This window comes from Molothrus ater, chromosome 7 (assembly GCF_012460135.2).
Source record: "Molothrus ater isolate BHLD 08-10-18 breed brown headed cowbird chromosome 7, BPBGC_Mater_1.1, whole genome shotgun sequence".
NCBI lineage: Eukaryota > Metazoa > Chordata > Aves > Passeriformes > Icteridae > Molothrus > Molothrus ater.
This window is the reverse complement of record NC_050484.2, coordinates 23,610,435-23,626,248: the sequence shown is the minus strand read 5'-3', so window position 1 is coordinate 23,626,248 and position 15,814 is coordinate 23,610,435. Positions and strand designations below refer to the sequence as shown.

The 15,814-nt window shown below is 44.4% G+C and overlaps 1 long non-coding RNA gene across 1 annotated transcript in view; it reads left to right on the top strand.

Annotated features, from left to right (window-relative positions):
- LOC118688663 (uncharacterized) overlaps nt 1–14,295 on the top strand; it is a 31,672-nt gene extending 17,377 nt beyond the window's left edge. The window contains exons 2-3 of the long non-coding RNA XR_004980498.1: nt 13,896–13,961; nt 14,080–14,295. This is a non-coding gene — a long non-coding RNA (uncharacterized LOC118688663). The remainder of the gene's footprint in view (nt 1–13,895; nt 13,962–14,079) is intronic.
- Nucleotides 14,296–15,814: the final 1,519 nt, after the last annotated feature.

The window sequence follows — 15,814 nt, the reverse complement described above, 5'->3', positions numbered from 1 at the left end:
AGAAAGCTTTTCTAGTGCAGTGTCCACTGCATTCTGCCCATTTAGATGGTGTCCTTTAGGTTTTCCTGCTGCCCGCTGTTTGCCCCATCTCTGTGGCCAAGGCTAACTCAGCCATAGAGGCTAAGTGGGGGAAGGAGGGAAGCAGAGCAGTGAGACAGAAGTTGTAGTGGCTTGGAAAGGCTGTTCAAAGGCATCCAGAAGGGATCTGTGTGCACCATTCTGGCCCATGCTCTACAGCCACAGGCAGGCAGTGATGGAGAAAGTGCCTATATGGAGGCATAAGCTGCTCTGTGCTGAACTTTTCCTGTACATCATCCCCAGCAGGGCAGAGTGGTGCCTGCATGTTATGTACCTCTGAGCAGGGGGTCATCAAAATGCCTAATTATGCTCTGGGTGGTGTCACATGCTGAGCTTATTCACTTGCTGTACTCAGGGACTTGACAGAGCCAGTGAGTTGGTAGGAGGAACATAGCCATCCCTACTCTAAATCCACTTCCATCCTTGTCCTGGGGATTGGAGACTTGGGTCACATTTCTGTACATTCTGCTTAGCCCTGCTGCCTGGTGTGAATAGGACAAGATCCTTGAAGAGTGATGGGTGTGTTTGCACAGCTACAGATCACCCTGCAGGCCATGTAAATCGAGGTATTCCTGAAAACTTCATCCACCATCAGTTCTGCCTGGTTACTTTTTACAAAACCCTCTGAAATCAAAGAGGAAGGAGTCAGGCAGTCCCTGCCCATGACAAGCCCCAGTGACCAGATGAAAAGGAACAATCCCTAATTAGCAGCCAGTGCAGAGCCATCTGTGCTTATACATAATCTGCTAGATATGGGCCACTTGAGGAGAGGAGAGCCTGGTGTCAGCTTCTTGTGAAACCTACTGTGATGGCAGCACCGCAGGATAAACTTTTGGGATGCTTATGGGAGGGTGAGAGTGGACAGTGTCATGTGAGTGACATCATGTCCAGCAAAACAGCTGGGAAAGGACACAGTGGAGAAATTTAGAAGGTGTATTGGTGGGGATATGTAATATTTGCTAAGCTGAGACCTGAGGAGCTGTCACAGTTGTTGCATCACAGGTGACAAGGATGGGAGAGAGGAGAATGGGAAGTCCATTGAAACTATAGAAGACAGTAACTTGCAGGGTTTTGTCCAGGAGGGAGCAGGTGGGGTAATCTCCATTGAGAAAAGTCTCACAGTTCATTGCATCTCTTTTCCTTCCCCTGGAGGAAGGAAAACATGCTTGAAGAGGTCTTCTGTTTTGGAGAGAGTTGGGCATTTCACCTGCTTTATCTAAACCAGTCCACATTTTGCAGGCTCTCAACCTGCAGCAACATTTCCACATCACTAATCACAATTTTGTTTTGGTTTTTGTTGTTGTTGCACAGATCTGAACTTCCCAGAGGGAGCAATAAATGACAAAGAGGTGAGGTTTACACTGCATCCAGATGTGCCTGGTAGACAGTCGTGCCGTGTGTTATGTTTCTGCCTTGCATTATATCTCAGGTTTTGACCCCAGGAGCAGAGCTCCTCAGCAAGCACTTAGTCACACTTAGACAGAAGGCCAAAGAGAGGGAGCAGCAGCCTTGGAAAATGGTGCTTTGCCCAACAATTGCTGGCTGATTTTCATGAGACAGCCCGAGATTTTGATACTTTTTGTTTCCAGTGTCTCTCTGGAGTTTTGGCCTATTGCAGCCATTTGCACTCACTGATTTTGGTGCTGGCTCCAGGTCTTCCTTCCAGCAGTCAGATTCCCTCATGCCTGAGGTCGTGCTCAAGCCCAAGTGATAATACCACATTCACATGTTTTTCAAAGGCTGGATCAAGCTATAGAGGTGACTGAACCTAGGAACAAATGTCCTGTTGTGCACAGAAACAGTGTGGAGCTGATTTTTGATACACCCACTTAGTGCAGCCGGGGTGCTGGCAGGCTGTCTGTGCTGGGTTGGTGCTTTATGGGACTGCAGCAGGGAAGCTGTGGGATGTTGGGTTCTCTTGCTGAGAGCACTGTTTGTGATTAAAGCCCGTAAAGTGACCGCAGGTTGTCACCTCTCTTTGGCATGAGATACACAACTAGCCAGGAAAAGGTAGTAACTGCTGACTTTGCCATTTTGCTAGTCTGTTTGCAGTCTTCCAGCTGGTTTTGAGCTCTCACAGTCATGTTGTTCTCCAAGCTGAGCTGTATTAATTGTCTCGAGAGACCCAGCATCAACTGCTTTATTGTAGTTCAAACTTGTGACGAGTAATTCGTTTTCTCTTGCTGTAATTGCTGGTAGTAAAACATTATTTCCACTCATCAGAAGGTCACAGGGCAAGATGCAAGCAGTCTTTGTAGCAGTTGTGGCAACCCATCAGAGAAGAACATAGTATTTGAGATTCAAGTGCCCCTGGACTTGGGGGTGCTAAATCCAGCACATGATAACAAAGAAAGATGAGAGTTGACATCTCTCTAGCAAAGACTTTTAAGGAAATGGGCTATGGATCCTAGCTGAGGCAGTTTTGAATAGATCTCTAGCTGTAGAGGGGTCAGCTCCCCCCAGACTGTCAGTTCTCTTTTTGTGTCCCACCTGATGTCCATTTCCTGTTGGGTTTCTCTGCTGTGTTTAGGTTTGGTGGGTTCCCTCAATCATGTGGATCTGAGTGATTAAACTGCATGTTCATGTGGTTTGTAGTTTTTAAGCTGCAAGATTTGTAAGCTATTATAAACAGAAAGGCCCAGCCAAATCTTGCTGCCTGACGGAGCTATCAGCATCTCTAGATGTGTAGGAGAGGCCATCCTTCCCTCGTGTTTATTTGTAACACAAGGGAAAAAAGGGAAGCAGAGCAAAGCCTAGTACCACATAATTTACTGAAGAGTGACAGCTAATTTGCATTTTAGCTAAGACATCCAGCAGCAAAATGCAATTGCTTTCACACACACACACACACACACACACACACACACACACACACACACACACACTCTGGGATTCCTACTACATGATCTTGGACACATGGATTTGATGGACAATGAGTTTTGCTGAAGCCCATTACAAATAAGGAAGAAATGTGACAAGGCTGCAAGGAAGTGTCGAGTGTTTGTGTGAGAAGGTTTGCATTACTAAAGACTAACAGGTATCCTCATGTGAGCTCAGTATCCCTCCACTGAGAGGTCTGTCTGTGCCTCTCCTGTGAGGTGGCCAGTTGAACAGTTCTGTAGGTGGGTGCTGAGAGATGGACAGGAGGGAGCTTTCTGAGAAAAAGTCTTCAGACAGAAGGACTTGACTGTGAGATGAAGGATCAGGCAGTTGGAACTGTGTTCATTTTACTCAGATGTCCTTACTTAGATATTCTCCACTTGCTGGTCATTTTAAATCTCCCAAGTCAAACGTGAAGGTTTTAAAATTTGTTTTTCCATACTGTCTAGAGAAGCCGGTGTAGTACTTTCCACTTTTTATTTTTTTGAGGACAAAAAGATATCCTGACAGGGAGACCTATTTTTGGTGTGTTATCAGATAAATATGACAGTGGAAATCTCTATGTTGCATTATCCACTTTAGTCTCTGCTGCAAGGAGCAGAGTCTGGTCTGAATGTGCTCCTGCCAGACCAGGGGTCTCAGTGCCTCCGGTTGCCGGTAGCCAGTGTGACACCCAGCCATTACTCATGACAGATCCTTGGGCTGAGGTTCATGCTCAAAATCCTTCTGCTGGAAAAGTGCCCTGCATCTCACTCCAAAGAGCACTGTTTTATTTTCCTCACCATCAGGTAACTCAAAAAAAAAATCCTCATGTTTTGTTCCTCTGGGCTCTTTTGAGTGCTGGGTGTGCAGCTCTGTGCCACCTCTCTGACATTTGCTCCAGCAGGGACACAGCCTGCCTTTCCTTCCCACATCTGAAAGCCGAGCCCTGCTCCTTCTCTTTCACTCGTTAATGTGGAGCAAAGTCAGGACTCACACAGCTCTTGCAGGGCCAGAGTGTCTCCTTTCAGCTGCCATTCCCAGGGGCTGTGTGTGTCCAGGGTGTCTGTCCTGGCTGGAGGTGGAGGCACACCCTGCTGAAGATGCGACAGGACCAACCGATCGCACCTGGGACCGTAACTCGTCACAGTTGGATGGGTTCCTGCTTTCAGACCAGCCTGCTCCAGCCAGCTACACACATCCTCCAGGCAATTTTAATGTTCCTGGAAAGTCCTCCCAAAAACAATCACATCATCCAGATCAGCTGAACATGTGGCCCACTGAACAGCTGCCAAAATCAAATCCATTCGCCTTTGAGAGGTGCTAGGGGAATTGCAGAGACCAAAAGGCATCACGTTAAGCTCAGAGAGTGAGACACACTGTCTTTGGACAAGTTTCTCGATGAGTCTGCCCTTGGCAGAAACCACTGGGCCCGTTTGGAGAGGAGCACTGCTCTGTGGTGCAGGCAAGTGCCTTGGGCAGCTCCTCTGCCTGCTGGTTTTTACTTCTGTCTTCAGTTTTAGTACTGAGCCACTCAGAGAAATGTGGGCCACTCAAGTCCAGTCTCCCCAGAAGAGCACAAGCTCTGCTGAGACCACCCAGTGGTGGGGCTGGGTGTGATGGAGCCCCTCTCCTGCTGGGTTTGGTTACCAGAGCCCGTCTCATCCTCGTTCTGCTAATACAGTGCTGAGAACAATGGGACCTCAGTCCCTGCTTTGGGTCTTGAAGTAATGAATAACAGCATCTTCAGCTGAGGCAGTCAAGCCATATTTGGGGAGGATGCACTCTTGTCTTCCAGGAAATGAGTCTGTGGAGCAGGTTAGCCCCTGTCAGCACACTGGTTGTGAAACCTGTGTGACAGTAATTTGTTGAAGACCTTCATCCTCCCTCTGCACTACACTCCCTGCATTGCCCTTGACACTTGTGAGAGGTTTTTTAATAACCAAGAACATCAGTGACCCTCAAGGATATTTTGGAGGATGTGACATTCTTATCTACTAATGAACAAAAATCCTAAACCCAGGGTTTTCCCTAGTTGCTTTTCCAGTCAGACTTTTCCTTCCTGGTTCCTGGGAAATGTGCTTTATGTTGCCATTGAAATCTTAAAAGAAATGAAAAACTGTGCCCTTGCAAAGAACTTAACTGATAACAATCTTCTCCTATCACTGTTTTATCAGACTTACAAGCCAAAGGAATGTTAGCAAAGGGGCGAAGGGACAAGATGTCAAATCTCCCCCTGCCAACCTTCCTTTCCACCTAACATCTGCCAACACAGGGCTGTATGTAGAAAAAATAAAAGCTACGCCTGCCAGATGGCTGATGGATAATGGTACCATTGTAAAAATTGGCCAGAGCAGCTCAGACAGCAGCCCTACCACCCTTCACAGCGTGCGACAAGGGCTCAGATGGCTGTCATTCACCTCCAGCCATAAAGTGGGATCTCCCCTCCAAGACCCGAAAGACCTCATCCTGCCAGGTGCAAAGCTCTCTGCAGTCTCCTGATATAAGTAGGAGGGCTCCTTGGCACCACCCTGGAACATGTATTAATATTTTGGATTTGTTTTTGTGGATATTTCAGGAAAGGGATGGCTCTGAGCTGCTGCGGAAGCTGTTGCAGAGAGAGGGTGCTGAGATATCTTCTGTAGGACTTTCTCTGGGGCTGTCAGCCTTGATACATTCTTAGCTTTCTTATTTCTTTCCATCTCTTCTGCTCATTTGTGCTTTCTTGGATTGCTGTCACAGAGGAAGGTTTTTATATTCATTGAATTTATACCTCAGTGACTCAGCACTGGGCTCAACCAGAAACTCAGTTGCCCTGAGGAGATATGGATGGAAGAAACGATCGTGTATGTAAGTATTTGTTGGCAGGGGACAAGTTCTTCCCTAGCCTCAGCTATTCACACACTTTTGATTTAGGAAAGCCTGAAGAAAGCTTTCTTACTTCCTCCTGAGTGATGCCAAGGAGAAGCAGGAGCAGATGTCATGCTCCAACATGCTGTGCCGTCTCCTTCCTTCACGCTCTGTGCCTTTCCTCCTGGTGCACTGGAGGGGAGCTCAGGGAACAGCACTCCTGGCCAGTTTGCTCCGTGCCTTTCCTCCTGGTGCACTGGAGGGGAGCTCAGGGAACAGCACTCCTGGCCAGTTTGCTCCGTGCCTTTCCTCCTGGTGCACTGGAGGGGAGCTCAGGGAACAGCACTCCTGGCCAGTTTGCGACTTCCAAATGCGTCAGCTGATCACTATCTTGTCTCAAATACCTGTCTGGTACAGACCATGTGGAGTATTAACTCTGCAAAAGAGGGGCTGGAGCACTGGAGCAGGATGGACAAGGAGCTGAACTTTAACTCTTTCACTGCACAGGCCCCTGCTCACTGGTCACAGGTACCATATGAGCGTGGTACTGGTGCAGGGGGATGCAGAGCTATCCATGAGGATGCAGGAGGACAGAGGAAGGCACCTGTGAGGTGCACACCAAATGGGGCTGGGAGGGCCATGTCAGAATCAGACAAAGTAGGCAGTTCCTCCTGTGGCATGTAGTTGATCTGTCAGATGGACACGGATGGAGATGAGCTCCCAGGGAACTCTGGATGAGTTAATGAAGAAATTCCTTAGGGATTAATAAATTTGCAGAGGATAACACGTTTGGATAACATGGGGGAAACAGCATATTTACTTATCCTGTTCTTACTTTCTCCAGGTTGCTGGGCCAGATGTGTTCAGACCCAGCCCAGCTGCCAAGTGTTCTCATACAATCTTCTAGCTCATTGGCAGCTGCCTAAAGCTGAACAATGCCTGGGGTAGGCCACAGACCTTAAGTATGCCCTTCTTGGAACTGCCATGATTGCTCATGGAGAATACCGAGTATTTCCCTCTTGGTTGCCATTAACAGAATGAGGGGGAGAAATGTTGCTCAGTGATAAGCCAAGATGTTGTCCACAAAACATTGTTTCTTAAACACACTGGGGGAACACAGCTAACCATGAGAGCTAAATGCTCTCCCTTGGTTCCTCATGTGCAAAGTGTGTACAGTTAAAGGCTGTTTCCTGCTACAGGCTACATGGCATGCTGTGACTGCACAACCTCAGTACCTTTTTAGTAGTTTGCTCCCACCAGACTAGATGTGTCCATTGTCCAGACAGCTGTGTCTAATCCAGAGCCTTCTGCTTCACAGTAGGTGTGGAGCAAGACACAAATGAGTAAGTTACCCTGGCTCATTTATTGGACCTGTCACTGCCATGCAGAGGCACCACTGGGATTGCCAAAGGTACAGGGAGAACAGTGGGGACACTGCAGGGATTTTAGGTGTTGGGTGATGGCAAATGTGACCTGCATCAGGCAAGGGTCAGGAGCCCCTCATCTGGGATATTATTGGAGTGGCAGCTAGAAGAGACTGCTGGCAGTCTCTCCAGGCATACCCTGGCTCTTAGCTTAGAACTTAGTGCTAAAATAATCTCCTTTTAGTACTGTCAGGCATTTCTGAGCACCTTTCTCCTGTTCCAGGATCCTGCTCAAGTTTAAACTCTGTTTTCACTTGGAAATAAAGAGGCCAAAGCCCATGTCTAGTGCACCCTGAGAGAGAAAATTGTTTCTGCTGCCACAGAAGATCTTTGTATTCTTGTTCTGGAGGAAACCCACAAAGTTGAACCTTATGCAACATATTTGGCAAACGAGGCTGTGGCAGGGTTGTGGCTTTGTGACCAGATGAAGTGACACAGGATGGGAAAGTCCCCAGAACTCAACCAGAGTGCAATAGGGACAGATGTAGAAAGGGGAGAAGACTGCTCTTGTGGTGACTTGAAACAGCAAGATCTATCAACACAGTGATAGGCCGGCAAAATCCCTCGGCTGTTCCATAAGTGTCTGGTACAGCTTTACCAGAGAGAAAAGGACCCAGAAGATTAAAAAACAGGATAAAATGAAGGAGGTCATCCAGTGAGTGGTCTGGTTAATGTTATATTGGAGGGCAGTTTCAAGATGTGGTTTATTTCCTCTAGATTTAAACTGTCTAGTGTTTAGGCATTTGCTATAGCACTCTATATAGATCGCAGTTTAGGCACTGGGGAAAAATGTGCGCCTCTAAGGAATATCCCAGCCTGTCCCAAAGATGGAGGCTATTCCTGCTTGAAAATGTCTACCTTTCTTCATGAACAGAATAATCTAGACAGGTATTGAATTTAAGCATCTAATTTACAAATGGCAAAAGTTGGTGGGATGAACATCAGTGTAGATAAGAATGAGCCTTTTCAGCCTTCTCCATCTGATTCATTACATAAATATTCTTCTGTACTCCATTAAAGAAGATAAAAAAGTTGTTTTCCACCATGTGAGTAACAGTAAGTACTTGAAAAGACTTCAGAAGACACCAAGGCCTTTGTGCTGTATTGTTGACAAAAGAATTACCAATGTGGACTTTTTCTTCATTCATTTGCAGCTAACAGAAGACGAAACAGTTTTCCAAGAATTCTGGTTTTAATGTAAATGTGTCAGTATTTTTTTTGGAGATGACAAAGCCTTTTATGAAACTAGAATTTTTAAAGGCAGCTTCAATATACAAATATCTCACCACAAATGGCTTTTGTATAAGTTCTACAGCAAATATCAGTTTCTTCTGAATAAAACCCTCATTTTCTCTGGAAATGTTCATGTCAGTGATGGGGATCACTGTGGGGTCTGGAGCAACTGAGGGCTGTTAGTTTGCTTAATGTAGCACAGCTAGAGAGAACTTTATTCTTTGTCTAAAAGGCTCTTGAGGGAAGGACAGAGAGGCATCCCCAGCATACATGGACTGCATCCAATGTCACAGGGATTGAATTCAGCTGGAGGAATAACACTCTCTGCTTTGAACTAACTATGGCTCTAAGAATGAAGGTAGGATGAGTGAGTTGATGAGATTGGATATCACAACAGCTGCTTTGCTCTCCACAGAGCCTCACTGCCTTGAACAGGGCAGTCCTGTCCTCTCGCAGTTCTTCACACTGGGGAATTGACTCAGGAACTTACTGAGGCAGGGTGCCAAAATTTAAACCTTGTGAGTAATCCAAGGTGTTCACATGAAGATGTGACAAGAGCAGCTTGCATATTTCAAGCTAAACATGTGCTGCAGAAAGAGGTGAAAATCCCTCATTCTAGGAGTGTGATGAGGGCATTAGGTACATTTCAGTCATAGTTTTATATTCCTTTCTTGTACTTTATTTGACAGTGATCTAAATCAGAGGGTTTTTTTCTAAGTGTTTTCTATGAGGAAATCCTTCCATATTTCAGCTCTAGATCTTTCTTGTTTGTGTTATACATCTTTTGAGAGCTGGTGATTCAAACTATGTTTGAGGTCAGGGAGAGAGGCTGTGTACACAATGGCATTTTAGCACTTTCAGTTATGTTTTCTAGCCTCTTCCTAAGAGTGATGTAGTCTCTGTTGGACACCAAGACCTTGAGGTTACAAGGGAATTTGGCACAAGACTCAGGGAACAACTCTCTGAATTTCCCTTTAGAGGTGTTCTTTTCTCAGCACACCTCATTTCTGTCTCAATGAGAAGCCAGTTTGCTTTCACCAAGGTCTGCTGAACTTTTTACAGTTTCCTTAGGGATTTACATATATAATATACAAAAAATATGACTATAGCTAGGACAGGAGGTGGTACAGAACAACACTACTTATGTATTTCTGGTGTGGAAAGAAGGATGCTCTGTCAATCTCAAACCACAAAAGGGATTCAGGAAGAAGAATGCAATTTCTTTTCTCAGTAACTCAGCCAGACAAGCAAGGCTAATGAGCGTTTTCCTACTAAATGCAGACTGGAATCCTTCACTGTCGCAGACTGATGTGGTCTTCACTTAAGCCCTCAGTCCTTGGGGTGCCATCAGACAGAGGCAGGGTGTTCTCTTCCTAGCACTTCATGAAAAAGTAGGACAGGTAAAGGAGTATTTTATCATGTTCACTGCTCCTCATGGCACCTGGTCACTGTTTGACCCGTCTCCATTTCAGGTTAGCCAAAGGAATTCAAGAAGACTGATTCTTCAGCTAGGATACTCAAACACTTTTAGGCCTCACACAGGAAGAATCTCCTGTGACTTTCCTACAGATGTGGATGCCTGAAGATCAAACTTGGAATCTCACAGTAAAAAAAGGAAGCTCCTAATTATGTCCTGCTCCAGGGCATTCTGGTTTCAAAGAGGTCCATTGCTCAGTGCAGGATGGAGTAGCACTCTGGAGGTATGGAACAGCCTCTTTTTCCCACTTGGTGTTTGCAGGGATACATGCACCTCTCAGAAACACAATGTTCAGAATCAGGCAGATGAAGTGGTGGTGTCTCTGGTGAGCTGTTGCATGGCAGGGACAGAAGATCCTGATGAAGAATATTTTAAATGCAATCAATCTCTATGACTTAAGACAAAAAGCATCATTCACACTCACACACATCCAACTGACAGGGCCTGCAAATACCCACACAAGAGCCCATCCAGATGGATCCTTTTGCAACGACTGCAAACATACTAAGAAGAAAAGAATTTCAGTTCTTCTGTTAGCCTGAAAACACATGAGCTTTTAGAGGAATTATTAGTATTCTGAACATATGGCAACTCCCTGCATTGCCTGGGGAAGCTCTTGGCTTTCCAGTAGAAAAGCTGTTAAACCAGTAATGGGGGACTGGGTGTATCAAGTGTTTATGAGTCTCCCATCTGTAGGCCAGACAGAAACATCTCACCCTGAGTGTTTTGCAGTATCATCAACCCATCTGCAGAACTGTCTGTTTGACCCCGGGTATGTGATGGACTTGGCAAGAAGCAAGGAAGAAACAGAGGTGGTGGGGGGGAGTGAGAGGTGAAGAAAGGAAGATGGGTGCAAGAGGAAAAGATCTAAGGTGAGGAATATAAATAAGCCTGTTCAAATATCATAGAAGTGACATCATGACATTTCTTCACCCAAGTCCTTCACCCTCAAACTCATAAACTAATTAGAGAAGTGTATTTTACAATTCCCTCACCATACTACATTAAAATCCATTTTTTCAGCTGGTCTGGCTAAAGAAGAGGACTCCAATCACATGTTTGCAGGGGAAAGTGTTAGTGCATGGTATGGTCAGCTATGATCTGGAGGGACACAGTTTTCACTGGTGAAGGAAATAAACAGCAAAGTAATTTTGGTTTTATGTTTTTAAATTTTCTTCTTTTTGGCTTTGGGCAGTGTTGGACTTCCCACCCTCTGCAAGGCTGTCAGCCTGAACCATGTGGACATCTGGCATGTAAACAAATTACAGCCCAGGCAAATACTGTCTTGTAGTTAAGTTTGTCAGTCTCTCCATTTTGCTTGTGCTTTCTTTCTTCCTTTCTTCCTTGCTTTCTTGCTGTCTTGCCTTCTTTCCTGTTGCTGCAGCACCTGTCTTTGTAATAAATTAGTGCTCCAGCCGCCTTCAATTCATTCCAGAGGGAAAGAGCTGGAAGGTTACAGTGTGATGACACCCCCAAGGCTAACAGCTAGGCTCATAAAACATGTTATCAATAAAGCATTTCAGTTTTTATGATGGAAACCAATCTCTCACAGTCAGCCATGGGGTCTTAACTACAATTTCATTTCTATTAAAATGGCACTGACCGTGACAGTATACGGTCAATATATTCTCAAGACACTTTATATATATATATAATATTTATTATATATATATAAAGTATATATTCTCAACACGCTTCCCAACATGCTTTAAGTGGCAGGGATGTTTACAACAGCTTGTGAAATCACTGGCAGCTGTAAATACCACACAGCCATCCTCACTCTTTTCTGATTACTGAAACAATGATTCTGGGAGGGAGAGAGAAGTAGATCCAATGGATTTCAGAAGTTATACAGCAGGAGGAGGACAGCTCAGAGTCCTCCTTCAGCTTTTATTTTGTTCTACGGTTTATGTGTGAGACACAATTTTTTAAAAAAAGAGAAGTGATGTGGGCAAAGGCCTCCTTTTATTGAACTGTAGCATCAGTGGTAACACTAGTGCCTTTTAGAGGCCATTTCCAGGAAAGAGGGAATCACTTGTAGCTGTTTCCCAGCCTGATCTGCCCTTCTTATTCCTTAAAAGACATTTCCCAGCCTTACCTTTTGCACAGAATGGATCTTCTGTCTTTGAAAGTGAGACAGAGAATAAGTGCATCACGTTTAAAATGGATGGGTTTATTTATACAAATTGGCATTCATGAAGTTCTTTCCTAAGTTAACATTAGACTATTCAATAAACTTCATAAGCAAAACAATAACCCTTATAAAGAGAAGGGACAGAAAAAATGTATAGAGATACTGAGCAGTGAGAACTGTGAAATGTAACTATCAGGATTTCAGAGATCTAACAAGTTCTGAGACTGCCTTCCATGTCATAAAGAAGCAAGCTTTGAAGATAGATTTCAAGGAGGATAACACCACCAATTTGTATTTTCATCATGGACTCCTTAAATGTATGTGGGAGCAAAATATGAAAGGAGATGGCTGAAAATGTGAAAAAGCTTTATACAACAGTTGATCCTCTTTCATAATTTATTTATTAAAAAAAAATTAAATTATTTGAGGCCATGGTTGCTGCCAGGCTCACTGCTGGCCCTCCCATGTGCCCAGTGCACCCTGGCAGTCTTGGCTTGGCTGTGAATTCCAGCTGAGCTGGGGAATTTTAAGAACTGAACAGTATGCATAAGGCAAACCAGGAGAAATGTGGATTCATGTTGGCCTTCCAGATCTTCAAAGTACTGCATGGGCTGAGGTTGATGCTGGTGACTAATTTGGAAGTAAATCTGATTCATTGCTGACAGGGTTTCTGTCTGGAACCAAGGAAAGTTGATGAAATGTGAGTTTTTGACTGATTGCTAATGGAAGAGGTAGAATAGGTGATAGTAAGAGATACTTCAGGATCTTGGGATGACTTGTTAAGAGATCAGGAGTGCAACTAGTGTTCTTTATCCTTCTACTTGGAGGCAATGATGAGGAAAGAAACTGGAAGAGCCCAGCAGATCAATATCTGGCTCTGAGCCTGGTGTCACCAGCAGAATTTTGGTTTTTTTGATAGTGGGTCAGTTCACATGACATCAGGCCTGCTGGCAACACCCAAGGTACACCTGTCTCAAAGGGGTGGAAGGATCTTTGCACAGAAGTTAGCAAGGATCTAAAAGTCTTTTCTAACTGAAATGATTCTATGATTCTGTGATCTAATCCAGAGGGTAAGTAAGACTTGCCCAGATCTGCCTTTTCTTCAAAACTGCCACTTTTATGTATTGCAACAGCAGAAGAGCTAACTTTTGGTCATGGAGAGTGAACTTAATTTGCTTCTTTTTGCTGAGGTTTCAAGATGAAGTCTCATTTCCAGTGGGTGGAGTGGTGATACATATATTGCATCTACTACATCTAAGCAGAGAACCTCCATTTCCAGGGCTGTCAACTGAACCTTCTTCACACTATGGAGAGCACTTAATAAATGCAAAAAAAAAAAAAAAAAAAAAAAAGTGAAATGTGATCTTGCTGGAATGGGGAGGCATCCAAAAGGACTGTGCTTTGGGTTGTACAGCCTTCACAAGGAGTCAGAACAAATATCCAGACTTCAATGTGAGACCAAACAGAGTTGTTCAGTCCCTATGGAGATGAGATGTAGAACTGGAGAATGTAAACAGATGTGGAGACATTTTGATGCATTTTTGAAAAGACAAATGACTTTCATGCTGCTATATTTTAGAGCTCACTCTATCTCCTTATCAAAAATATGATGCAAAAAGCAATAGTCACTTCATTTCCATTTCTCAATCTGTCTGGAGAGCAAAAGGCACAGTCATCTTGTAGATGAGTTAACAACGGTGTCTAACAACTGTTGGGAAAGGCTTGGAGAGATTAAGACACCAAAGAAAAGGGAAAGAACTATCAAGAAAGTAAGAGTCTGAAGGAAAGCACCATGATAGATTGAGATCTTGAAATAGTGTGTGTTTATATATTATTGCAGGTGGGTTGATTAGCACATGAGAGATTCCAGCACAGCCTCATCCATCTGGAAAAGAGAATGCAAATGGTGAGTATCCAACTAACCCCATATGGATATAAACATTCCATTGAAACAAGAATCTATAGGATACAAAAAAGGTGGAATTTCAGCATCATAATCTCATGACCCTTTTTTTTTTTTCCAGAGGAGATTCACTCCATGGAAAGGGCAAGGATCACTAAAAGGCTGGAATATTCTCAGCATCCTTGGAGCTGACTTCTGTGGGTGAACAGAGGGTGCCAACAGCCAAGAGTGTCTTTGCAGCTATGGGTGTGATGGGAGGGCCCCTTGTTCAAGGATATCTCAACCAGTTTCAAGTAACCAGTGTGGTCTGTTCAGGTCAATATTATGGACAGCAATAAACAAGAGGACACTGTGTCTCATCAGTCTCATGGATATAACTTTCTGCTTACCGCTGTATTTGGCAAAGGCCTGTAGGTGGTTATGGACTTTGAGTCAGTGGCTGGGCTTGGATGGAAGCCCTCTGGCTTTCAGTCCTGCACTCTAACCATCTAATCTCTCAGCCCAGAGGAAATTGCGGTGTCCCTTTGGGCCCTTGGTAAGACACCACAGCTTTGTTTGTTGAGTGCTTAGCTTTTGATGGGGATATTTGAAGGTTTCACAGATGGCAGTCTGTGATTCTCTGCCCTTTTTCTACCTGGAGGCTGCCAAAGGATGGCAGCAAAGAGGCAGGCGTTAGAGGGACATTGGGATATGAGAAGAGGGGGTATGCGCAGAAGATTTGCTTTTTCTGTGAAAGAAAGGCATACTATCTTGGAAAACAAATTATCTGGAATACAATATTTTCTATAGTTTGGTGCTGCTAAAAAATGCTGCACTGGCATCTCTGCAACATGATAGCCCAAAGCAAGAACACGGTTTGTTATTACATGTGTGGCCAGGAGGATTCGTGGTGGTGGAGGAGACGTCCTCAGCTATGGCTGAGTATTTAGTTTCCATGTCCCTTCTGTCCTAGGATAGCAGTCAGCAATAATTACTTTAGTGGTTTCTACCCTGCAATTCATAACCTCTAGGCACTATACTCAGCTCCACAAATTTCTTCCATGCAGGCCCCTTGTAGCAGGATGATGATTTCTACTCTCTGCTGAGCTTGGTGTAGATTCACGTGGGAAAGCTGGAGAAGAAATGCCAGTTCACTGGAGTGACACTGAAAGTGCCAGGCCAGCTTTTGGTAATGAGCCTCCAACATTTGGAAACAATCCTGAAGTGACAGAGTAACAAACATAATGATCGATCTGAGACATAGGATTTAAAGAACTACCAGGCCACCAGATCTAGACAGGAGAGGAAAACTGATCACTGATAACAACTTTTATTGACAGGAATGTTAAGAATATCTCCTGATGACACAAGAAGACAGCCTGTGTCCTTTAAATCTGTTGCAAATTCCTATTATCTAAGCGTGATTTTCTTTAGAACAAGAAAAGAGGCACTTTCTTTTTGTTTTCTTGTTTAACAGAGCTCCTGTGCCTGACATAATCTTTACACTTGCCTCCCCAGTTAAGTATCTTTTTTCTTTTCCTTCCCTGGTGTTTGCATGAACTTGGTGAACCCTCATCACGTGTGGCAGTGTTTATATTTGCACAGGCTGTTCTGCGTGTCTCTGTTTGTGTTGCCACCACATCTATATGGCTTGGCAGCAGCCCCACGGCTGTGTTTCAGCTGCATATAAATCAGCTTCCCTCCATCCCCCGGTGTTTCCATCTGTCTGTCTTCCCTGATTGCTCTGAAATGTTACAGGGCATGGAGGTTAACCCATGGCTGAACCCTTCAAATAGAGGTGGGACAAAATAAAACCTGAACTTCTCCTCCACAAACTCAACTCTTCAAGTTATGAAGGTGTGGGTTGTTTGTGTTTT